The sequence below is a fragment of the Saccopteryx leptura genome, chromosome 1 (assembly GCF_036850995.1).
Source record: "Saccopteryx leptura isolate mSacLep1 chromosome 1, mSacLep1_pri_phased_curated, whole genome shotgun sequence".
NCBI lineage: Eukaryota > Metazoa > Chordata > Mammalia > Chiroptera > Emballonuridae > Saccopteryx > Saccopteryx leptura.
In genome coordinates, this window is record NC_089503.1 from 324727908 (window position 1) to 324745381 (window position 17474).

The following is a 17474-nucleotide window of genomic DNA, read 5'->3' on the forward strand; positions in this document are numbered from 1 at the left end:
TCCAAATAAAATGTTTAATTTGCTCCAGCACAACTCTCAGGGATTGTGACTTTAATGTGCTTTTAATTTGAGCCACTCTTTAGCATGCCAGAAATGTGAGAATCGACGCCATGGAAGCCGTGCAATGCCAGCAAGGCTATTCCACGGAGTGGCAGAAAGCATGCGCTCTGTCAGCGAAAAGCTGTTTTCATCTTTGAAAGACAGTCTGAAACTTGTGTCTTTCGGAGTAGCGGCTGTCCCTCTGTGAATTGCTGTTGTGTATTTTACTCTTCCAAATCATTTGGTTTAAAGTTGGTAAAGTTAGAGTTAATGGCAGGTTTTGTAGTCTGCCATTTGGGTTAAACCATAAATTACCACTCCTTGTCTTGGTACTGAAAGAGATTACTTAGCCATTCACAATTTCCATGGGATGTTCTCCAGATGTGTGCCATCTGAAGTCTCCTGACGCCTCTCTCCGGTGGACTAAGCTGGCCTCTTGTTGAGGAAACAAAGAACTAGAAAATATATACATCAATGTTAAAACATGCAGGTCCTCAGACAATGTTCAGATGCCTTCACACTTTCACCAAGTCCATTTGCGTTTCCTAACAAAGCCTCTACTGTGGTGAGCAAGTGCCAAGGCTGTACTTACCCTTCTTTATGTATAATTTTATGCTAATCCTCAAATTGTTCAAAGAGCCTCAAACAGTCAGCTGCCTTTTGCTGTCTTTTGAGGTATCAAATGATGTTACAACTTGGAAATCCCGTAGATGCGGGCAATTGTGTCTTTAAACAATTCTGGCCCATTTGGTTTTCTACTATGTTGTGTGTTAGGGACATGGTTCTCTGCAGTCCATCCTGAAACCCTGAGAGGGGATTCTCCATTTCAAAGTTGCCCAAAGGAGATAGCCATTAAAACAACGTTACTTCTAATCCAATTTCCCATAATCTCAAACACTATGCAAAAGCAAATGCTGAACCTGTAGCTGAACCCAGTCTTTTGAGTAACAAACCAGGACCCATAATGTATTATCTTATCTATTTGGGGGAGAGGCTGATTGTTTGCAAAATATCTTTGGGTTGCCATTAGTTGGGGTTTAATCCTTTAGAAATATTCAGCGCTCAGGCCTGTTCAAACGCCCGAGCCTCGGCCCCTGGCAGCCTTCCGCCAGGCCCGGGCGGTTGCTTGTGTACTTAAGCTCCACTTATTTTGTTCAGGTTCACGATCAGGCGAGACAGCACTGTCAATTCAAAAAAGACATTCTTTTTTCAAACTATTGATCTCCGTTTCTCTGGCAAATCCTTTGGTATTGGCTCTTAGGATTACTGTAATGTTATAATCATTCTGTTAAGGATTCAGATTTGTGGTAGGCTAAAAGATGGGAACATCAAAAGGACTGAAATGCCCTTGAAGCAATCAATTTTTGTTCATCAAATACAAATGCTGAGAGGCTGCTTTCGGCTAATAATTTATAACTGAATTAACGACACATGGCTTCCTCAGTTCTTTTTCCTTGTATTGTTTCCCCTGTCCTCTTAAATGATCTGGTTTTATATTCTGGGAAGTGCATTTGAATTGCATAGTTGTTCTAAACAAGAAGACTGCTCTGGGAAGTGAAAAGCTTGTTTTGCTTGCTTTCAAACTGCTAAGGCAACAGAAATCTTTTCTCTTTATTTAGGCTCAGCGAGAAGATAAATCCTAATACTCAGTCTGTTTCTCCTTCCTCTAGTAACAAAAAAATGCATTTATGGTTTCTGTGTGGATAACATCTTCCACCATAGAATGATATCTGTTAAAATCACCAATGGCCTGCTGTGTCTCAATTACTTTTACACAAAGCAGTTCCAACAATCCTATTAAAAAAAAGTTTATTAATAATAAGATGATGTTTTAGGGCAGGATTTTCTCTGTTCACATAATGATTAAAAGTACTGAACATTAAAAAAGTTCTGAAGGCTTTACATTATTTTTAATTCATTCCCACTTATCCTCTTCTGTGTTTCAAAGTGAGAACGTTGATGTTTATATCTGGAGCAGTGAAGACATCTTCCAGTGGGAGCACTGAATCTCCGCCCACTTCCAGTGTGTCCAGCGAGCTTCAGAGTTAATCACGAAGAGGCACCTGAGAAGGTTCTGTATGTGGCGTGAGCACGACGGAAGAGCAGAATGTGGCAGGGCACAGAAGTCCCACCAGACACATGGGTTTGTTCTCCACCTATGCAGAAATTTCGATTATTTAGATAGAAACAGTTGAACATTTTCTTTACTCACTTATAAGACAGTAAAAGTTAATCAGGGTGTGAAAAAATGGTGGAGGAGTAACATAGTTGAGAAAAATGTTTTTTTAAATATTTTATAAGCATTTACATACATGTAAAAGTAGAATCCCTAATGATGTGCAATATTTGTTTAGTTCTGCTGATAGTTAAGTTTTTTTTTAGCTCAGTCTGAGTTACTATCATATTTGAAAATAATAAAAACATTTTTCCTAAATAGTTTACAGTGAAGGCTTTTACTAACTCACATCTCCTGCCCACACTTCATTCCCCTTTGGTTCCAATAATTGGAAACAAATATTTACTGAATGCATCCTCTATCGTCTTTGGTTTCCAGTGCCCAGCATTGAGCCTGGTACATGACGGGAATTCAGAAAACATTTGTTGAAAGACTGAAAGCTATGTTTTATGTAGCTTTTAGATATAAACTCAAACATTACAAGATTTGGAGTCAAGTTAATATTTTAGAGTTCTTGATCATATAGACTCAAAACAGAACCACTTCTAAATGTTCTAAAAATGTTGTTCTGTATCAGTTGTGTGTGTGTGTTTTTTTTAATGCAAGTAGATGACAACTCATTGGCACAGAAACTGTCATCTTTGCATCTGGACAACAAGGAAAGCAAAAAAAAAAAGCACCTTATACACTGGAATAGTGTGTGTAGGGGGGAATGCAAGTCGTACTTTTTGGACTTTAGCAAAAATCACTTTGCATGAGGATAGTATTTTTAACTTTTCAAAGTTTGAGGCCCTGTATTAAATTTTATTCTCACAGCAAACTGTGAAGGAGGTAGAGCAGATATGACATATAATTCTCTCTTTCTCTCTTTTAAACAGGAGAGAGAGTTCTGCTTCAAAGTTGTCAGAAAACTTGCTTGTGGTCTCACAGTCATTTTGAGGCAAAGCCGAAACTGGAACGATGGGGCCCTGACTCCTAATCTTGGATTTTTCTCTCTTAATTTATGGTGCCATACTCTGACAATCTCAGAACTCTAGCAAATGTATTCTTCTCTTTTCCTCATTTTATTATGTACTTATACTCCATTAACTGGAATATACTCTGGGGGGGGGGCAACAGAAATTGTGGATGTATACAGTAAGAATGGAAATTTTGGTGAAAATGGATTACCATAGTCATACTTTGATGGTGATTTTGGGAATTCCAACGTAAAAATAGGCATATATTTTTTTCTTACTTAAACAATAGCTCTCAAATTCTTTTATTTTTTTCCTCATATTCCAATCAGAAGTTATTCTGAAGAAATAATAATATAATTTTCAACAAAATGTAAATAATGCTTTCCTCAGGGATATAGGTCTTTTGATAAGTGACAAATTATAAGCCACAGAAATAAAGCTGTGATAGAGGATTCTACATTGTTCACAAAAATTAGGGGATCAGGGAATATGCAAATACTCCAGTACTTTCAGCCTTTTAAATAGTGCATTTTCACCAATGAAATAATAGTTGGTTTCACATCTCATTTGCATAATTGAACAACTTTCTTTGACTTGTTGTTTGCTTTTCTGATGTTCTTATTTAATAAAAAAAAATCAAAATCAAATATTTATTTTTTAATAGCTTCATACTCATTTTGAAATATCCCCTAATTTTTGTGAGCAGTATACTTATCCTCAAATAAGAGAGGCCTTTTGAACCAGTGATGTCCCTGAAATCTCACCAGCCCCGTACCTGTTACCGACAGACTCATATTCTCTTAAAGACTGGTCTCAATGGTTCAGTTTCAAAATCCACTTCTTATTGTCTAAGTCAAAATCCACCTCAAAAGATATTTAATTTAAACACTGATAGCCATATTAGTATTTTCTTCAAGTCATTTTGACAAAGCTATTGAGATTCGTTTTTTTTTTTTAAATTTCCCACTGCTTTTCACACTGTTGGGAAGAAGTCTTATTGTTAGGTTCCTTGCTTGCCTGAGGTTTTCAGTGTTGTCTGCCTTAATCTCTGTAAACTCAGGTCTATCGAAGGCCATGGCAGAATTTTTGTTATTCCTCATGACACATGATATTTAGCTAGCTATAGCAGTAATACTGTTGGTATTTGGAAATAAATACCAGACGACTTGTTTTAAATACCCCTGACACTTTCATGCAAGTGGTGAAGGGAAGAGAGAGCTTCTTATCTTGTAATAACTGAGTTATCGTCTTTTAAACAGAGACTGTGTTTGCTTCTAATGGCACTTATAATCTTCCTATACGCAGGTGTGAGCAGGTATGAGTGCAGGTGGGCGAGAGGAAGCAGCTGGATCAGACTATTAAGTGGTAGCAACATTTATGCATTCATAACCTGTTAGGAACTGGCACCTATAAGGAGTGATGTTTTGCTTCCTTTAAGGGAAGAACCATTGCTTCCTGATTGGTTATTCACACACTCCAAATACACAAGCAACCAGTTGGAGCAGAAGAAAAACATGCACATGTCATACACTTTTTAGCTACAAGAATGAGTCTATTCCTTATTTGTTTTAAAATATTTATATATTTTACATATGTACAATTCCCGTGAAACCAGGTTTCACAAAACAGGAGCTGACACTATTTTCTTAACAAAATTTCAGACAATGGGTCATGTTGGAAAAGAAACACCCTGTAAGCCACTGGGTTTCAAGGCACACTTCCCAGTCTACTTGAAACAAGTGTCTGGCCCCAGATGCTTGCTCACTACAGGCAACCTGTAGACTCAGTAAATTTAGCAGCCTTGAGTATAATTATAAATAATAAATAGAAGGTAATATGTTTTAAATAAAAATCTGAAGTGACCTAAGTGGATCTGAACACTCTATTAAAATGCACAGGCTCGTGTGCTTGGTTCATTCATGGCAAACACTGGGTTACTCTCTTCGCTGAGCACACATTTGATGGAATTAGGGTGGGGAGGGAGGGGAAGTTGAAAGCACTTTCTTTTCCTAGTTTGAAGGATTTTCCTCTTCTCCAATAATTGGAAACAGAATTCTGTTTAGGGAAGTAAAACCATTTTCTCCCAATATTAAAGCATTTGATGTTTATTATAGTCTATTATGTTTATAGTCTCTTTCTCAGCTATAAAAAATGGAATATTTCCGATTAATCCAGAGACAGTTTAATACCATTTCACTCTTTATAAAATCAGTGTGTTGGCTTTTTCAGTTTGCGAGGAACAATAACATGTTCTGGAAGCTCAGCAGGTGGGGTTTGTCCCCAGGGTCCAGAGAAAGTAAGGAGGCTAGGAGGCTGGATTGAGGAGCGGAACCTCAAACAGGACGGGGACATTTTTCAGAATAAAATGGCAACTCTAGCAGTTCAACTTTCCTGTAACTTGACCTTCCTCCTTTACTTTTCTATATGTTAACTTTCTTCTTCACCAATAACTCCTCTTATGATTTATCTCTTAGGCTATTAGTTAGTGAGGTTCCATCCAGTGTAGTGTACAGCTGTGAGCATTGTCCCTCTTACCATAGCATTGGATGGGGTCCAGGGCTCTGGATTCAACCAGGGCTGGCCAGGTGTCAGGGTCATAGGTGATAAAGCAAACATGGAGCCTTCCCCATGGAAGCATAGATGTAAAGGTGTGTCTTAAAGCATAAATCTCTTTAGATGTGCTATGTACAATATACCCACTTGTTATATAATATATCATATGCATCTCATTAAATTGAATCTCATATTAATATATAGCATACATTCTTGAATATAATCAGTCAATTGTGCCTGGCGCATACAAGCTTTCAAGGCACATAGCTATAATTTACAGGGGAGTTGATGGCACTCTGCTTTTTATGCTTATAACTCTGTAAGAGCCAAGGCTAACCCATATGTAACTGTGGTAGTAATACAGCCCTGTAGAACTGCTATAAGGCTCAAATCATTATTCTACATAATAATAGTTTAGAAAGTATGAACTAGTTCTATATACATCCAAATTATTATTAGATATGTGTTCAAAGCCAAATCTAGGAAATTTATTAAAGAGAAAAAAATTAGGCTCTGGAAAATTTGTGCCTGCTTTTTGAAAACTTGTACTTAAGGTCTGGAAAATTTGTATTCTGCAGGTAGCTGGACAGTATAAATAGCTCCACTATCTCAATGCATTCAATATATCAACGTGTTGTTTATCTCAAGAGCTCAGAGTAGATAGTGCGTTGGTTCCTTTAAATTCAACTTTATTCAAGCAGCAGCAGAAAGGGACTGATCTTGTTTCCAATGGAAAGAGTGAGTTGTGTGCAAGATGGTGAGGAGGAAAAAGGAGAATGGCATATTTCAGGCAGGAGCATGGATGGTGGTTGAGAAAGAATCATAGAGGGTGTGAGGGGAGCATGTGGTTTCCTGTGTGTAGTCCATAGAGAGTAGAAGAAATAAGGAGAAGAAGATTTTTAAGATGTTTTCTTGCACAACATTGTCTCTTCTTCCTCCCCTACCTGCCACATGTATTTTATGAAAACCTTAATTTTAAATTATACTTAAAAAAAATTGACACACCAGAAGATGGGCCCTAGGACCACACATATTATTTAAATTGTACCTTCAAGACTATTATTCTCATAATAAAAAACATTTATTGAGCACCTACTGTATTCCAGTGAGTACTGATGACAAAGCCATTTAGCACATGACATTTCCTGATGACTACCATTAGTTCAAGGACAGACACATGACCCTAGAAGCCAGAAGGACTGAATCAAAGGGTCTGTTCTACACATAGAGAAGAGCTTTACTCTCTTTTGTGAACAAGAAAGCACAGCCCTATTATTGGAAACCATCTTTTCATCACAAAGCAAAACTCATTTTATTTTATTTATTTATTATTATATTTTTAAAATTTTTTCTGAAGTTGGAAATGGGGAGGCAGTCAGACAGACTCCCACATGTACCCGACCGGGATCCACCCGGCATGCCCACCAGGGGGCGATGCTCTGCCCATCTGGGGCATTGCTCTGTTGCGACCAGAGCCATTCTAGCGCCTGAGGCAGAGGCCATAGAGCCATCCTCAGTGCCCAGGCCAACTTTGCTCCAATGGAGCCTTGGCTGCGGAAGGGGAAGAGAGCGACAGAGAGGAAGGAGAGGGGGAGGGGTGGAGAAGCAGATGGGCGCTTCTCCTGTGTGCCCTGGCTGGGAATCGAACCCTGGACTCCTGCACGCCAGGCCGATGCTCTACCACTGAGCCAACCGGCCAGGGCCGAAAAACTCATTTTAGATGGAAGCTGTCACTGTGGACAGAACAGATGGATGGAAGAAGATGAGTTCTTGATAACATACCTGACATAACATCCTGGACTTCTATGTGAAGTACTTTATTATTTAAAGGTTGTTAGAGTTGGCTGTTACTAGCAGTCAGAATTAGTCTCTTAAATAGTCTTGTTTGAGTCTTTGTCTCATATCTTTCTTGGTAGACAGTATATGTGGTTTTAACTAGAAGAAACTGACTTATATTTGCTAATAATACTCTCCTCCTAAGAAAGAGATGTGACTTAAAGGGAAGATTACATGTCTATATTGCAGCATTATTTCAAGAATTTAATGAGCATAGTCATAAACTCATTTTGGAAATTCTGAAGCAGAAAAGAAGTACAAAATGAGAAATAAGAATACTATCTTCTCTTTGCTACTTCTACTAAACTATGCTTTTAGTAGCTAACAAGAAAAGGTCACTTTTGCCATATATATTCTTCTGTCAAATTAAGTTTGTGATCTCAGTGGTAGGGAATATGTATTTTTCTTCAAGAGACTCAATAAACGTTCATTTAAATGAAAACAAAAGCCACATGGATTATAAATATTTTTATTTTTCCTGAACTAGAGTGTAAGCTCTTTAAAGTGACTCAACCACGTCTAAGACTCAAATTTGTTTTTTGATTTTTAAGTTAATTAATTAAAAATTTAAATTAAACTATAGTTGTCATACAGTAGTATAGTAGTTTCAGGTGTACAACATAGTGATTTGACATTTATATACCTTATGATGTGATTGCCACAGTAAGCTAGTAACTATCTTTCATTGTACTAAATTATTACTATCACTCTTTCCACATGCTGTATACCACAAATTTGTGGCTTATTTATTTATAATTGGAAGTCTGTACCTCTTATTTCCTGGTCACCTTTTTTTTACACCTAACCTCACCCACCTCCCCTTTGGCAATCATCAGTTTTTTTCTTGGTTTCTATGAGTTTGTTTTGGTTTTGTTCTTTGTTTTCATGTTTTAAATTTTTATTTGGCACTTTCTGAAAACATTACTTTATTCCAGTGGTGGTAAATAGGTTTAATCTCATAAACTGCCTTTTACTGACTGCTGTATATTCCTGAAGATTTGTGCTAAGAGGGATTCTAAATTAGGTTAGGTTTAATCTCGCTAAGAATCATTTTTTTTACTGAGTTTTATAAATATAATATAAAAATACAAAAATATATTTTGACTATGCAATACACATCTAAAATATTTTGTTTATATGTGGACATGAATCAAAGGGAAACATGGAAAGTAAATACAATCATTCTTCAGTATCCACAGGGATTGGTTCCAGAACCCTCCATGGATACTAAAATCCATAGATGCTCAAGTCCTTATGTAAAATGAACATCCTTCTGTGTACTTTAACTCCTCTAGATTATTTATAAGACCTAATACAATGTAATTGCTATGTAAACAGTCATACTGTGTTGTTTAGAGAATAATAACAAGAAAAAAATGTTTATACTTGTTCAATGCAGAAGCAACCACTGTAGGCTTACCATAGTACACATGTGGGTGTGGAACCACCAAATATGGAGAGCCAACTGTTGTTGTCTTTGTAGAGACAGCAATATCATTAGGGGCTATTTACTTATTTCTGTTAATGTTACTATGCTGTTCTTAGAACAAGTTAGAAGGTATTGCTAGATGATTCAGAGTGCCTTTTACATGTCTTAAAACCATCATAAGAACTCCATGCTCCTCATGTATTAATATGCTTAGTGGAGTTCAGATGTGCCCATGTGGTTGTATCAGCAGTTTGGTTCTTTTTATCACTGAATAGAATTCCATGGCATGGATATGCCACAATATGTTTATTAATTGACTTGCTTGTTTTCGAACATGGAGTTGTCTAGTTTTGGGATATTATAATAAAGTTGATCTAAACATTTGCATACAGCATAGATTTTCACTTCTCTCAAGTAAATATCTAAAAGTAGGATTTTTGAATCAAATGAAAGGCACATATGGAACTTTGTAGAAAATTGCCAAACTATTTTCCAAAGTGATTTTACCAATTTCCATTGCCATTAGCCATGAATGGGAGTCCCGACTGCTCCATATCTTTGTCAACACTTGGTATGGTTAAGCCTTTTAATTTTAATGATTCTAGTGGATGTGAGTTGGTATCTCATTGTGGTTGGTCATTTAATTTCAATGTAATCATTACATAGAGTTGTGGGGTAAAAACCAAGTCATAAAATATAATTTCTATTATTATATCAAAAATAAGGATAAATGGAATAATCACATAGAAGAAATTTAATTTCTATTATTGTAATGAAAATAAGGGGAATTAAAGAAGCTGAAAAGAAACCACATTTTGCAGAAAAAATGAAAAGAAATTAAAATAGACTTTATTACATGGGATAATTTCACAAAGTAGGAATATTTTGATTTGTTTGAAATAAACAGGCCTCCCTCACCCTCCAGACATCGTCAGATGGGGCCATGATGGCAGCATCAGCTCTGTGAGCTGCTTGAGAAAGCTTGAGGCAGGCAGAGCAGGCAGACGTTCCTGAGAAAGTGCACTGTGGCTGAATGATTGCTTTTCTCATCGTGCTGATAGAGGTTGCGCTAATAAATATAAAATGCTGCTTCTCAGATTGATTCACTCTTTCACCTCCTAAACCCAGGAACAAAGGGGAGAGAATTGAATATTTACCATTGTTGGACAATGATCTCCCTTTCAATTTCTACTTAGGCTTTGGTGTACTGGGATAACATTTGGATTAGGTCTGTGGAAGTAGAAAGGACAACTCCAGTCTATTGGCTAACCTGAGCCGAAGTTAAGGGGGAAAAAAATAGAGTGAGTTTTTTCACTGAGTCAGCAATAATCATGCCCAAAGGTCTCAGTCCCCAATGTGTTTCATAGAGGGTCGGGAGCTTATTGCCTATTCAAAAACCTTTGTGAAGCAAATCTCCTACCATGGAAATTAAATTTATTGCTTTATGTAAAACTTGGTAAAATATGTAGAGACATGTGGTGGACATAATTTTAATCAGGTGATCTTTTAAAGATGAACCAAAAAAATGATAAAAATGACAGTATTTAATTTAGAAATTGTCACAAAACCAGTTATACTTCCTTTCTCTGAAACATCGCCAGTGCTGATGTATGTTCTGAAATTTTTGTCCTAACGCAGTAGTATCACAAAGTTCACAACCTGAAAGAGATTCTAACAGAACACTGATCTGAGCAACTTGTCATCTGTGATGGGGGACAAAGGTCAAGCAGGGGTCGGTTTTTATAAAAACCGCCCACTTTTGCAGTGCTGGTCAACCTGGTCCCTACCGTGCAACCAAACAGCACCGCGATTGGCCCATCATGAAAGCTGGAACGCCCACTAGTGGGCGGTAGGGACCAGGTCTACCAGCACTGCAAAAGTGGGCGGTTTTTATAAAAAGTTTGACGACCCCTGGAACCAGTAACAGCCATGGTGGATGAAATTGTTGCTCATCATTATTTGGAACTACATCATTATTACTATACACTAGTATATTTTTTCATTTATATACATTTGTTTATATCTTTACTGAAAAAAAATTTGAGGGGACAAATTATGTGTCTTGGTCTATGTGGTGGTTATAAATAAAGCACACAGATTTAATTCTGATTTAGCCTCTGTTCCTATTGAGACCACATTTTCAAAATTCAATCAAATGAATAATGCATTGTACTATTTATTCTCAGTGTTTTGAGATATGTCTTTTTCAAGTCATCTAAACAAAGACTTAAAGTTCACTTTAATTTTTATTTTTATTTTTTGCTCAAAGTATCATTTTTAAATTTCAGTGCTGGGCTGGTGATACTATAAACTAAATAATAGTCTTAAAAATTATTGAAAGTGTGAAGTAATTGTGAAGTTATTGTTGCCACCAAATATATAACTTGAAACTTATGCCTCCAAGCAATGAGTACTTCAGAGAAGACTCCAGAGAGAATTAGACCCAGAATTCTCTTATGGAGCTTTGATACATTTCAAACACTACAAATGAAAAAGAATGGCATATTGAAAATGGGGATCATATGTATGGTGTAGCTTTTCTTCAGAAATTCCTTAAAATAGAAAAAAAAATTGGCAATGAAGTGCTATTCCTTCAAGCTGAGAAATGGCGCCATGAAGCATCAATAGGGACCTGGGTGAAATCCAATATGGGCCATCCTTAGTAAAGAATACCATTCAGCTGTTGAAAAGAAAGAGGTAGTCTTACACATATTGACTTGGCAAGATCTGTAAGATGTATTTTAGAGTGAAAAATGCATGGAACAATAATATTGTATAATCTCGTTCGTACAAGAAAGGCAAAGTATAATTGTGATATGAACATATATGTATGTGAATGCCCGACATGAATACCGAACTATCGATAGAGATCACTTCGAGGAGGGGAGTAAGCAAGTCTGTGTGGCCTCATATTTGTGTGTATGAATGTGCATGTGTGTTTTGCAGGTGGCATGAGAGGCGGTAAACCAGAAATGAACATGTTTTGTTCTATATGATTCTTTCTTGTTTGAATACTTTACAAGATTATATTTAAGTAAATGACAATTACCCCAAACAAGAAAAAAAAATTTTTTTAATTCGATGCATCTTTAGCTAGTTCAAGGGTATATATAATATGGTACTGGTATATACCCAAATCTGTAACATTTCCACAGAGAACAAAAATGAAGACTGTTTTGGAATCAGCTCTATAATGTCAAAACAATTAATTGAAAAAGGACATGTATACAAACATAATCTAGTGTTAAGTGATATACTCTGAAGGCTGTCGCACTCTCTACTCTACTTTTCATTCTTAGCAAAGGCCCCCCACCCCATAAAGCAGGTGTTCTATAAATATTAGTTGAATGCTTTTGGTTTGTTGGAAGCATATACCTTTTGAGATTTAAAATGGAACAAATGATATTACTTAGCATATTAGAAACAGTATGAATTTCACTACCTGGATTAATTCCATTTCCCCAGCAAAGATAATCACATCAAGAGCACTAGCTGCAAGTGGTTTGCGAAACAGAGGCCGGCGAGAAACCGACGTGGCATCCAGCTCCGTGCCAAATGGAAATTCTCCGGCCTGAAGGCAGTGTCCAACCTTCACTAGATGCCGCACATGGCTTCCTGAGCCATTCCTACAGCATCATCCACCAGCCGTCCTTAACGTGAAACGCGAAGCAGGATCTCCCACAACGTGCTCCTGGACCTCAGCCAGGCTGTCTACCGGGTGTGTGACCAAGCTGTCTGCAACACAAGCTCTTTGGGGAGGACGTGTGTGGAGAATGGATGGCGATGCAGGCGGTGCACCAAGCTGAAACGGGATCGCCACGAGCAGGGTGGGCAGAAGAAACACTGCGATTTAATATCAAATGATAGGCTGAGGAGGTGGACTTCTGGGAAATCAGATGCAATGGAGAAATTCCTTTCAGGCCGAGTCTCACTGTGGGGAAAGGGAAGAGAATAATAAATGAGAGGGAAAATATTTTGAAGTTTTAGCTTTAACTAAAGGAATATTATTAGTCAATGAATAAAGTATAAAATAGTCTGCCTAGCAATGACGGTCTTCAGTATGGTCATCACCAACAGGAATGTTAGTTTTAGGCTCAAAGTGGTTTTGCACTGTTAATCTAGAATATGTCAGTTAATGCTACATTTATATGGAAAAAATGGTTTCACACAGTCATGGTGTTTACCTAGGTTTGAGATTTGCAAGAATGTCACATTTTAAAACTTTGGAAAATGATTTTTATGTTCATAATTTCCAATGTAAAATGAAAACACGGACCATCTGGAAATTATCAAAATGCTATGTAAAGGCAATGATGCCATTTACTGTATAGAATCAATTTAGCACACCAATAAAAATACACACACGTATAAACCTTGAAAAAGCAGACAATTTTTTTTCCATAGAAGTTTTCATTTAAATTCTGTTGCCATTTCTGTGCAGTAAATTTTATTGTCACACAGCTATGTCTAAAGTACTTTTTATTTGATGTAATCCTACTGCATCATTAAAATATCAGTATTCTTTATGTTTTGCAAATATTTGTGGACACCATTAAGCAACACGAAGCATAGTGCAGTAACAAATGTCCGTTTTATGGCTACTGTCAAACTATATATTGTATAATGCCCCAATATTATCAACAAACTAGATCTAAATTATCACAACCCTAAGTCCATGAAACACAAGACACATATATAATCTCCTTTAGTCCTTGTATTGAAATGTTAGAATTAAAAGATTGACCTATCAATTCTGACAGAAAATGTCATTTTCCAGAGGAATTTTTCACTCAGGATAAAAAAAAAAAAGAAGAAGAAAAGGCAAAGGAATGGAGCTAAAGGCTGATTTTTGAAAACAACTCTAAATCAGAGATTTTTATGTGCGAAGAAAAAACAAGAGGTGAAAGGGGAAATAAATGTGAAAGTATTCATTTTTGGGGTCACTGTGCTTATTGCTATTATTTAAATTAACAAAGACATTCAGGTTATCAGTAAACAATGTTGGTTTATGGTGTTAGAGATTTTCTATCAACTCACAATTCTACTGGGGAGATGTCAAGGAGATTGGTGTTTTAAACTATGATAACAAATTGCCCACAACATATGGTTCACTGCAAATACTGAGCAAATAGTCTCTAAGTTGCTCAGGAATGTGACCAGCTAAGGTGCAGCAGAGATTCTGTATGAGCTTGGGTCCAAACGGGAAACATTTTTGTCATGTAATTAGGCAGAATTAGTGTGGACTTGTAAACCCAGCAATTCAATTTATCCTATGACAGATGCTCCCTGATTTACTGTTAAATATTTCCTTACTTCCACTAAATTTTTAAAATCATTTCATAAATCGTAAAAGACAAATCACCTCCTGCTGTCCTGACATCCCTTGGTCTTCTTATTTTGTGGAGCTTTGAAAGTGGTGAAAGAATCGATTTCATTGACTGCAAATGGCAATATTAATCATAAGAGGTTGTCAGGAATCATAATGGTGAATGTGTGTAGAGGAGTCGAGTTGGTAGAATAATTTGCTTATTGTAGTTCCCTTCATCGTCGTGGTCTTCCCTGGCAGCAGTGGGAAAGATGAGAGGGGGCTGCTGGATCTGGCTACCAGAGACAAAGCAAGGAGAGAAAAAGTTAGCACTGTTAAAAGCAAGTGTTCTACTTTCAAATGCACTGTATTCAGACAGCAAAGGGCATTTTGACAGAAGGCAGCCGTTACTAACCATGAAAGAGATTTCGGAATCTCTTTCTGAACTCTGCAGACCAAGTGCACATAAACTGCTTTTAAAAATTACTCAGCCACGCAGTGTTTTCACTTTTAATTGTCTGTTTATTATAAATTTCTGAGGATCTCTTCCAACTGAAGAGTTGCATCCCCCTCTGACAGAAGTTGCCTCATCTGTTTGATGATCAATTTGAATCGTAATTTCCTCCCCAAGTGTTTCTTAATATATATAAGTGCCAATTGAGAGGTTTGATTTTTTACTCCATTGTAAGTCATGTTGCTGATATTGACAAGATTTGTGACAAGGTTATGAGATACCTTGATTAATAAATCTGAATTTTAAAAAAATTACAGATTTACCTGGAAAGCATTTTTTTTCTCCTATGAGATGAATTGTGTTGAAGAAACATTAAAATTGGTATTTTATGATTTATATCTAATAAAAATGAGACGTTTGATAGATAAAACTGTTATTTCAGGCCAGAATTATGTGGAAAGAAAGGAGTACTTTCTAATTCATGTAAATGAACAGAATTGGGATTTCTAAGGACTGAAAACTAAATAACAGATTGAATCAAATAAAATTAAATTGAATAAAAATATTTAAAAATATTTCAGTTATAGTAGGCAGATGTTAAAGTTTCAATTTGATGAAATTTCAAAACAAGTTATAAAATTGAGACATTTTTCTAATTACAGTTGCTTTTTAAAAATCTAAATGAAACTTTTTGGAAAAGGTTATTTCTTTTTATGTATTTATAATATAAAATAGATGTAAATGCTAGAATATAAATTTAAAAAATATTTGCATCTCTCATCTAATTTATGTATCTTTTTATGTTCTCTTTGAATAGTGATAGATGAAGTCAGGTTTTTTGGAATTGCTTTACATAATATTTATAAAGGAAAATTTAAATCTTACAATCAACATAGGTTTCTTTCTGGCTTTTCTTTTAAGGTTTTTCTTTTTTAAAAAATATGAGTATTTGAAGTTTTCTTTGGTTCCATTTTCCTTTGGGCTTATGTAGGGGTCGTGTGAATAATTCTCCCTATCACTTTTAGGGGTGATTTGGGTGTACTGCATATTATGAGTCATTAGAATTAGTTACAGAGACTCACAAAAACATGAAGCAAACCATATACAATTGATGAATTCTTTCAAAAATATACTTCTTACAAAATGTAGCACACTAATCATAAAGATAATACTTCTATTACTCTCCACTAGTATTCAAATGGTTAGAGTAGAACAGTTTTTGCCTTTGTGTTTTGAAATGGAAGGACATTAGAAAACTGTTGTGCAATGGTAGGTAAATATATATAAATGTGGGTACAAATATAAACATGCATTTGTGGATAGATGTATTTAAAAGTTGTAAACAATTTTCGATAAAAACTGGGGTAGCTGGTGGTATAGGGAAGAGGAAAATTTTTGCTTTTCACTTTATGCCCTTCTGAACAGTTAGAGTTTTCTAACTACATGTGTTCTGCTTCTACTTTTTGAAAATATAACGATTAAAATAAATACATTAGAGAGAATTATGTGCTATTTCCTTTTTCTTCACATTCTGTTTTAAAGTTTTGTGAGTAATATTTTTAAAATAAAAGATTTAAATACATTTTTAAAAAGCTTGAAAGTAAGCCGCCTTATTCCTTGGCTTTAGAAACAGGCTGAAGAGCAGTTACACACGATCAAAAATGTTGTTTAAGTTATTGTGTTTTTGCTTTAGTGCTGCTTTGCGTTCAAGTTTCCTAGCTAGATGTTTTGATTATCAGAGCTTTACATGACTGAGAGATAGTTGCTTTTCTGTTGACTTTCTACAGAAAATATGTAATTTATACTGAAATCTTTCTGTGACATTGCCTGGTTGCCACTCACGGGATTTGGAGCACGCTGCTAGGAGGAAAGTGGACTGTCACGTGTGAGTCTGTAGGAATGGTCTGTGTATTCAGTGCTCTTTAAAGAGATAGGGTTTTCTCCATTAACCTTGTTTCTTTCGGAATTTTATGTTTGGTTGGAATATCATTTTGCTCTGACTTTACTGAAGTATGATAGGTCTGCAGTATATAATCAACCTTCTTTTGATTCTAAACATTCATTTGAATGTATACTGCCCACAAAAATTAGGGGACATTTTATCACTTCATATTCATTTTGAAATATCCCCTAATTTTTGTGAATAGTTTAATTAAATATTGTCTACTATGATTTTCTATCTTCTCCATTTCACAGTTTCACTTTTAGTATCTGGAAGAAATATTGTTTAATTTTGCCAAACATTGAAATAGGACTTTTGAAAATTAAAAGCAATGTCAACTTACAAAAATAATACTCATCAACTTCTATATACAACTATAGCTATATATATATAATATATATATATATATGGTAATAATTTAGTTACTTGCAAGATATATTCTGCTTCTGAAAAAGAAGACAGAATTATGTAGTTCAAGCTTGTCTCTAAAAGATGCCAAAGCAATAAACGTAGTTATAAAATCATTGGAAACAACTGTCAGAAAATTTTTAGCAAAGCATTGACCAGTCGAATATTGCAATTTTTAAGACGTTTTTCTATATTACATTGAAGCAATAATAAAATAAATAAATAAGATGAGTTTTAATATTAAATATAATAAATAAATAAAACAAAAATAAAATTATTATTGAGTTTATTTCTGTTTCAATCAAAATGTAGAAAATAATTGGTGGAAGAATTCCACACAATATAGATAATGAGGGTGTCATAAAATTGTTAC